Source organism: Lactuca sativa, chromosome 2, assembly GCF_002870075.4.
Source record: "Lactuca sativa cultivar Salinas chromosome 2, Lsat_Salinas_v11, whole genome shotgun sequence".
NCBI lineage: Eukaryota > Viridiplantae > Streptophyta > Magnoliopsida > Asterales > Asteraceae > Lactuca > Lactuca sativa.
The window spans coordinates 187488085-187497751 of NC_056624.2; the positions used below are offsets into that span (position 1 = coordinate 187488085).

The 9667-nt window shown below is 35.6% G+C and overlaps 1 long non-coding RNA gene across 1 annotated transcript; it reads right to left on the bottom strand.

Moving 5' to 3' along the window:
- Positions 1 to 1124: 1124 nt before the first annotated feature.
- Positions 1125 to 7783, bottom strand: LOC128132227 (uncharacterized). The gene is made up of 3 exons (XR_008230330.1): positions 7613 to 7783; positions 7191 to 7259; positions 1125 to 6437 (listed from the first exon to the last, which is right to left on the bottom strand). It is a non-coding gene; the product is annotated as an uncharacterized LOC128132227 (long non-coding RNA).
- Positions 7784 to 9667: the final 1884 nt, after the last annotated feature.

The following is a 9667-nucleotide window of genomic DNA, read 5'->3' on the forward strand; positions in this document are numbered from 1 at the left end:
AACGCGAAGAAGGTGTAGTCATATAGTAATTTTAGTATAACAGTTCTGAAGGGGCTATATTTTAAAAGTTAGAAAAGAAAACAAATATATAGGAATAGCGAAGAATAAGTTTTGTAACCAAGAAATTCAATTGATTTTTAGTTTGTTATTTCTATAAACAAACCAATTAAATGTATACGAAATAATTCTATCAAAAATAGAATCTCTACGGTAAATTTTGAAGTTGAAACTTCCACATTACGATAATCAGGGCCGGTCCATTGATTTTTAATGTCCGGGGCGAGATTCTAAACTAATGCTTTTGTTTATTTAAAAAATAGTAAAAATGAAATAAATTTTACAATCAAACCAAAACAAGGTTATACAAACAAAAGTATACATAAAGTTCATCTAAAACGATGTCTCCTTACATTTTTTGAATCAAAAACATCTATTATTTTATTATAATCAAGACTTCGTAGGAATTGACTTTCAATACTCAAAATTGCAAATAACAAAGAAGGATACAACCTGAGATTAGCAATCCGTATCCACAACCTGAAGTTAACAATGTAACCACAACCTAAACAAAAAAATAGTATCTTTTAGATTTTCATAAATTAAATTAACATATTATTCAGAAATCAAAAACACAATTAGATTATTTAAAAATCAGAATTTAGAAAAATCAACAGATTATATTCATCCAATTATTCAGAATTCTGAATTAACATCTCAGCAAAATCAAAATCAGAATTCATATCGCATCTCAGAAAAATCAAAAACATAATTCATATATATCGCAATGTACATATCACTATATCAGATTCAACAATAGACATACTATATCAGATTCAACAATAGACATACACATAACTTATCAGATTATATAAAAACAATCAAAATCAACAACTTAATTTGATCATAATTTCATAAAGCAAGAGCAGTAGAAGAAAAAGAAAGAAAAAAATTACTTGTAATTCTGTAAAATTAATGAATCTTAGTGTAATCCAGTTTCCTTAACACTGCAAGTCTGCAATCTTGGATCGGATGAGTTGAATGGAAAGTTCACTTCTCCGAGAAGCTATATAAAAAAACTGAAATTTCAAAAACTTACTGGATTAGGAGTTATGCAAGAAATTTCAAGTAGGTTATGCAAGAAATTTGAAATATTAGAAAAAAACTTTACTTGATTGATTAGGAGTGAGGACTTTATGAGGACGAATTCATCAATAGTTGTATCCACCTTTGAATAGAGAACGATTCAGGAAAGAAAGAAAGAAGAAGTAGACGATGGCGAGAGAGAGAGAGAGAGAGAGAGAGAGAGAGAGAGAGAGACAGGGCAGTATGCGAATGCGATGGTGATAGACTAAATATTAATTTTAAACTGTAATCGTCCATGTCCATCTCCATTCTCAAGAAAGGACGCCTCGTGTTCTTCATCTTTAATTACTAGAAGTTTAGATCGAAGAGTCGGATACCGTGTATTAGGTCTCTAAGAATCCGCTGCCCTCTTAAGTCTTGAATTGGATGGATTTTGCTGGACTAGTCTTCATGGCCCAAATATACCATAATACCTATAAGAGACTTTGAAAAATTGCTGCCCCATTATAAATTGTTGTCCTGGGCCATGGCCCAGCTCGCCCTGGGCTTGGGCCAACTCTGACGATAACTCCAATATACTCGTATGGTAGTCATCAAAAACATCATCCAACATCAACTGTTTCATCATTACAATAAATCTGAAGTATTCATATGGTATTCATCACAACATCAATTGTTTCATACTAGGTAAACTTAGGGAATCAACTCACCTACATATGTGTGTAAGTGTGTAACAGAAGCACTCAAATCACAAGATCTCACCAATGACCTCTACGGGACCAATATTATTTCGCCAACTTGTTAGTAAGGAACAAATAATAAACATCTTCAGTATGCGTCGAGAAACATGGACAAAAAACAGACCCCAAATAAATCCTACTATTAACCAAAATTGATATGGTTGGTATTTTGGATTAAGTATTACTCTTTAGACCCAATTTGTTATTGTTTTTTGGAACACACATACTCCATTTAGTGGAGTCATTCTCGCTTTCAAAGTTACATTATCAATATAAAGACTATCGAGACTAAGGTGTTGTTTGTTTTTTGGAAAAAAAAAACTCTTTTTTAGCACTTTTGTATGCAAGCGGAAAGACGTCTACGTCTTCGAAGTCTTGAAGTGTGTTTGTTTTTTTAGAAGACCTCACAAAGTCTACGCGCCAAAAGACCTAGATCAATGTCTTCGAGCAGGAAAACCTTTTTTTGAAGACCTCTACTAAACAAAAAAAGGAAAAATATGAAATCATAAAGTTTAGGTCACGCCTCTTTTACCGGCCTCCTTGTTTATCAGGAGAACTGCTCTCCTTCCCATACACGTCCATCTTCTTCTCCATATTGCTTGTCCGCCTTCCTCTGCATGTTCCGCCGCCGACATCGCCTCTGTTGTTGTTGTTATCCCCCGACAACACCTCTGCTATTGTCATCCACCAAAATCAATGTTGTCATCGTTGGAATCCCTTCTGCCTCCATCGTTGTTCATCGAAGCAACTTCTACCCGGTATCTTCTTTTTCGGATTTAGATGATCTCGAAATTTTCATATGCCTTTGTATGATTTTACGAACTCGAAATATTCAAATATAGATTACAATTGTAGATTACCATGATAGTTGTTTATAGGATTTTATGAACTTGAAATCTAATTTTATGAATTTGGGAATAATAATAAAGTCCTTTTTGAGTTGCCCTCAATAACTAAAATAGCAAGAAAGAATTTTAGAGAGTGAGGAAAATAGTTTATTAATTTATTACATGTTAATAAATCAATTAGAAACTAATTAGAAGTGATTAAGAACAAATTAGAATTAATCATAGCCTGAATGTTAACTGATCAATAGTGAGCAAAATGAGCATTCTATAAACCCTAAAGGGGTGGACGGTGTTAGAAGCTATAGAAGCCTTCCAGAATTGTTCGAAATAACATATAAGGAAATGATTTGAATCTGAATTAAATCTGATTATTTAATTGATTTAAATTTCTTAATCTTCAAGTTATCTCAACTATATAAAGACCTCCCCGACCTTGAGAATTTCGTTCATAAACTTTCCTAAAGTGAGAATTTTGTTCTCATAGTTTTCTCTCCTTTCTCCTAAATAAAAGTGATTAAGAACTAATTAGAATTAATCGTAACTTGAATGTTAATTGATCAATAGTGAGCAAAATGAGCATTCTAGAAACCCTAAAGGAGGTGGACGGTGTTGGAAGCTCTAGAAGCCTTCCAGAATTGTTCGAAATAACATATAAGGAAATGATTTAAATCTGATTATTTAATTGATTTAAATTTTCTTAATCTTCAAATTATCTCAACTATATAAAGACCTCCCCGACCTTGAGAATTTCGTTCATAAACTTTCCTAAAGTGAGAATTTTGTTCTCATAGTTTTCTCTCCTTTCTCCTAAATATTCTAGGATTTTAGTCTTTTGAGTGCGAGCCATTAGAGGTATTCCTACTTTGGATGATAGTTCTTTTAAGAGCAACAACTGAGTTTAAGATCTATAAGTATTCAAGGGAAAATACGATTTTGTCCTAAAGGTTGGTATTCTTATCCCTTTTGATTAGTTTATATTCATGTTTTGAAAGTATGTTGCTATAATAGTAAAACCTAGATCCTAGGATGCATGTATACCAAGGGTTATATTTAAATGCTTTTTTTGCCTAAATCTGGTGTGAAGATGCATAGAAAACTTATCAGTGGTATCATAGCCATTAGGTTTTAGTTGTGAGCACTAAAATTAAAACTGAAAAAAAAATGAGGAAACTTGTTTAATTGCAAAACACATCATGCTTCTGGTAGGCGTGCGCACCCTACTTGATCCAGCAGGTGCACAAGATATTACAGAACGTACAGGGCCAACAGAAGAGTTACGCAAATAGATGTTGGTCGAATTTGGAATTTCAGGTTGGGGATATGGTACTCCGGAAGGTGTCACCTTGGAAAGGTGTCATCCGGTTCATGAAGCGGAGCAAGTTGGGCCCCAGATATATCAGTCCTTTCAATGTTGTTGCCCGAGTGGGCAAGTTTGCTTATCGTTTAGAGTTTCTCATCACCTTTTTGTGGATATAAAGAACATCGAAATCGGAGTTGGGACGAAGAAGTTATGACCGTTTAAAGTTACAAGAATTTTGGGTTAAGTCGAGTACGTTGGGCATACAGCGAGTAAGTTGAGCGTACGAGGCTCAGATGATCGCGATGGACAACCCACGTACGCTGGGAGTATGCCAAACAGACCAAAACCCTAGTTTTGGGTCTTGGACTCTATTTAAACACCTTAACTTCTTGGAAACCCTACTTATCTTTGGCCTCCATCCTCTCTAACCCTAAATACGAAACCTTAGCCTCCATTTGTGAAATCCTTGAGTTTTTGGGTGCTTTGAAGTATTCTTGGTGCATCTTGGAGAAGAAGGAGCTCTTTGGAGAAGTGTTGGTTGCCATAGAGCTTGTAGATCCAGAATTTGTTCACATTTATCTATCTTCTAGAGGTATAAAGTTTTGATCTTGATGGATTTCTCTTAAAGATCTGGTTTGGGTTATGATTTGTCATATTTTGGTCCCATGGTTGTGGTTCTTATGAGTAGAAGTTACTCAAGAACCTTTGAGCCTTATATTTGGTCTTTCTTGAGGTCACTAAGTCATAAAAATGTCATATTAAGGGATTTTGATGAACCATGCAAGAGTTGGTGTTCATATTATGGATATAGATGGATAAAAACAAGTATTGGGTCCCATTAAGACATGCAAAGGAGTAAAGTTGCCAACTTTACATGTTAAGACATTATTTAGGATCAGATATGAGAAATTAACATAGTGACTTGACCATTTAAGCACTTAATAGCGAGATTAGGTTGTTGTGGAGTACGATGGGCGTACCCAGCCTATACACAATGCGTACTAGCCAAAGGTGGTGTACGTTGGGCATACATTGAGTACGTCGGGTGTACTCAGTCATTTGACTCCCGTTGACTTTTGTTAACCTGTTGACTTTAGGCCAATTGTGAATTGGCTTGGGACTTATTTGGGGCAAAATGGTCTTTTGCCCATTTTTGGAACATTTGATTCGTTCGTTAGGGTTGTATTTATTGTTAGTTAGTGCGAGATTATCCGATTCAACGAACCTAGCGGTTATTTGGTTATAATAGATTAAGGTGCATTTCCTCCCAGTGCTTAGCAGGTCGAAGGCACCAATGCCGACCCATGGATTATGGTTATGTGTATGACAGTTGTCTGTGTAACCTAGCACATGTATATGTATTCTATGTATGTCGGACGGGACCTGATGGGTGTGATGGCAGGGCCCATCACAAGATACAAACATATCTGTTCTGAATGGGGCTCGATGTCGGGCGGGGCCCGATGGCTATCTGGCATGGCCTATTGTATGTTTGATATGGATGGTGTATGGTATTTTGGGGGAACTCAGTAAGCTTTGTGCTTATTGTTTATGTTTAAAATGTTTTTCAGGTACTTATGGTTTTGGCAGCCCGACTTGATCACACTACATCCTCCACAATTTTATTTTCTGCACTGACTTGTTTTACTATGATGTTTTGAGAATATTATTGTTATTACTATCTTTTAGGACAAATGGTTTATCGGTTTGGTTTAATTAAAAATGAAAATTTTCTTAGTATTTTTAGGACGTTAGAAAACTATAAATAATATTTAAAACAAATTAATGTTCAAATTTAAACCACTATTTAAATGACATTTAAATCTAAAGGGAATATCTAAAATTCGAAATACATCAGATTTGTTTCTTGCATGACAAGTAAGCGAACTTATGGGGCAAGTTAGGGTTTCGTTGACATCAATCACAGAGGACGATGCCCTACAATGAGTGTGTCACGTACTATCGACATCCGTACATCTTTTCCAATTTTGTTTTAAGGGTTTGTGGTTATTTAAACCAAAGCTAGGGCATAAGGAAAAAAATGAAAATAACCAAAGGAAAAAAATATTAGTTTCGCACCCAAAATAATTTCGCACCCAAATACCTAAAATTGAAAAACCCTAATCTAAACAAATAAAATTCAAATCTATTTGGAATAACATTGCAAATAATCATGAACCAAATTGTGACATCCCCATTTTCACGGCCAGAAAAGACCGATGTTGTTTATGCTTTATAAAAATCAGAGTACTTCATTTTATAAAAATGTTGCGGAATTTGTTCCCAGAAAAACATGGTAAATACGTTATTAAAACATTTTCGAAGAAACGTATTTATTTCATTTTTAAACGTTTGGGATGTCATCGTTAATACAGAAACATAAGCATAAACAGAACTTACAATTATTTACACTAGTGATCTACATCTCTTTAAATCTCTCAGTGTAATGTCACTTCATATCAACACCTGTGATATAAATAAACTGAGTGGGTCAGGTTGGGAAACCTGGTGAGTACATAGGGTTTTCAACCCACAATAATATAATTATTATGTTTAAACAATCAAATAATCAACCCAATTACCCATCCCCATTATCTTCTTTATTCTTAAGGATCTACCCTAAGAATCAGCTATTTCTCATTCATTCATTCCTAAGGATCATCCTAAGGAAACAACATGAAGTCCATTGTTGCCAATGACACTTTGGTCAAGTGTAGCTGCTAATCTTGTCACTTAGGCACAGCTGCCAGAATTGGGACATTTCCTATGAGGCGCTTCTGCCGGTATTGACCTTTTAACGCCACTGTCATGGTCATAAGGCTCCCTATTAGGCACAGCTGTTGATACTGTCCTTAGAGCGCAGCTGCTAGGACGTTTACCGTAGATCTAAAACATCTACGGGTTGTGGCGCAGCTGCCAGTGCTCATCTATAGGGTACTTGGTCCACTGCTGCCAATGTATTACCTATAGGGCACTAGGTCCGTACTACTAATGTTCCTCTATTTCAGCTTTTATCCCTCATCATTCATCTACCCATGTTTTACGCAACATATTTTGTAGATATAAAATACTTTATACAGTTTACATCATTTAAAACATGTATAAAAATCTTTCACCAGCATAGACAGCAAGTATTAAGACAATATGCACACATAACACGTAATTTATATTTAAAATACTTCATATCTATGTGTAAGATGAAAGGGACCATGCACTCACTTGAGAAGGTGGTGACTCGGTACTCGGACAACGCTTCGTTTACTTTAAAATAATTTCCTTCGACGAAACCTAGTATTATTACCACTAGATTTTAGTCTAAGATTTACCGTGACTAATTATTAGTCTTATTATTATTATTATATAAGCGTTTAAACAATACTTTCCAACCACTATGTACAGACAGGGGCCAGACATAAAACACCGGAGGGCAGGACCATTTTGGCATATAGCACTTCTGAAATCCAACAACCCTATGCGGCCCTTTAAACCAGATTCCCCGTACCGCGAGTAGTTAAAAAGATATTATAACGACACTTATATAATTCATAATAATAGCTCAAATATTTATTATAAATTTATAATAACAATACTAATTTTAAATATAAACTATATTTAAAATAGGATAAGCATAACTTACTTACAAGGGGATTTTAGCTAGGAGTCGGGCTCTGTAGGGGCAGAACTTCGTCGCTGAATCTTTCTAAGAAAGATTCGTGCAGCGCTTCAGCGCTCACCTTACTATACTAAAACTACAGAAAGAGAAGTCGAATCACGAGGGACCGAAATGCTCGGGGGATAAGGAGAGAAAGACTCTTGAATCAAGAGAATGGTGCAAGAAATATGAGAGCCCAAGGCTCTTATTTATACTAATTGAATTTTCAAAAATTACCCTCCATAATTACTTAATGACCTTTTAGTTATATAAACAACTAAACACCCCTCTATAATACTATTTTAAATGGATTTAATGATATTTGTACTAAACTAATGTCGAAAGAACTCAACATTAGTCTTATAATGACCGCATCGTCGATACCTTTCTAATGATATATACATATGTATATATATGTGTACGTATACATGATTTATACTTTATTTTAATACGTAAATATGCTATTATAATTTGTAACTCGTTCATACGAACTCCGTTTTTGACGTTCTTTATATCCACGCGTAGGTGGAGACGTACTCTACAACTTTCGTTTAGACTCCGTCGGCTAATTTTGACTTTATTTTTAAAGTTATATTTTTAACAGGCCGGGACAGGATTGGTCCGTTAAAATCTCATAACTTCTTTATCCGATGTCCATTTTCGTCTGTCTTTTTATCGTTACGCTACTAATAACGAGATCTTCGATTCTTGTTTAGGTTGTGTCGGCTAAAAATCAATCGATCTAAAATTCGAATTTCGGGCTGTACACCGCTAATCCGAAACTTCGAAAAATCATAACTTCTTCATACGAAGTCAGATTTGGGCGTTCTTTTTATCGATGTTCTTAGTTTAACATATTCTACGACTTTCGTTTAGAGCGCTAAGGCTAAATCTCTCTCTATCCTAAGTTTACTATTTACGCTTCCCGGCGCCGTGCCGGTTCCGACGCGAAACTTCGACGGGTCATTACTTCTTCGTTATAACTCGGATTTCGGCGTTCTTTATATGTACGGAAACCCTGTGACATATTCTACAACTTGGTTAAGATTATTTATTCTAAATAATCTTTTTGTCGAAAAGTCGTTTTCGACCCCTATTGCCTCTAAATTGACTAGCCCGGATCTGCAGGCGTTACACAAATGCTACGACATCGATGATTGGTTTTCTAGCAATCAATACACACTAGTTGCACATCAGAAACAATAAAATTAACCTTATGTGTACATGCACCCTAATAGATCTAGGTTTCAATCTAATACACCAACTATTTTTTTTGGAAACTACAAACAAATTAAGTGGAAGCCTACTCGCAATATTTCAACGAGCACCCCAGGTTCGAGCTCCTTTATAGGGAAAACCCAGCCCCCATAGGGATTTCTAGGGAAAAATTCCCCACATCTGGCACCACAAGAGGTAATTTAAGGGAATTGAACTCCCAACCTCATGCCCCATATGGATATAAAACCTGGTACATCAACCCAGCTAGGCTAGACATCACTTGCATTACAACAACTACTAAGAAAGATAAAATAACATACCTTTTTACACCTAGAGACTTCCTACTTGTAATCTTGTGCTTGCATTCTTACATGGATGGGGAGGATCCATAGTAGGAATCATTCTTATGGTGTCACACCCAAGACACCAAAAAGCAGAACCAAAAATAACTATGATATGGATTAATCTCAAAAAAACCTAATAGGGTTTGGAAATCGTCCAGTAGAGAGGAAGAAGGGAAGTTGGCAAAAAATCAAGCCAAGGAGCAAGCAATGATGAGTTCCTTAGTACCTGTAACACCCGGTTCCCAGGTAAATTTCTTAAAAAATTCTAAGTGTTTATTATTTTTGCATGTTTAGCTATTACGCTGGGTGTAATAAAGGTACGCTGGGCGTACCTTGATGAGTCTTGGACATGGGGTTTTCCACATGGTACGCTAGGCATACTTGAGGCAGAGTCAAACCCTAAATTTTAGGTTTTAGACCCTATTTAAGCACCTTATAACCCCAAGACCTCTTCTATGATTAGCCTCCTTCGTCCCAAAGCA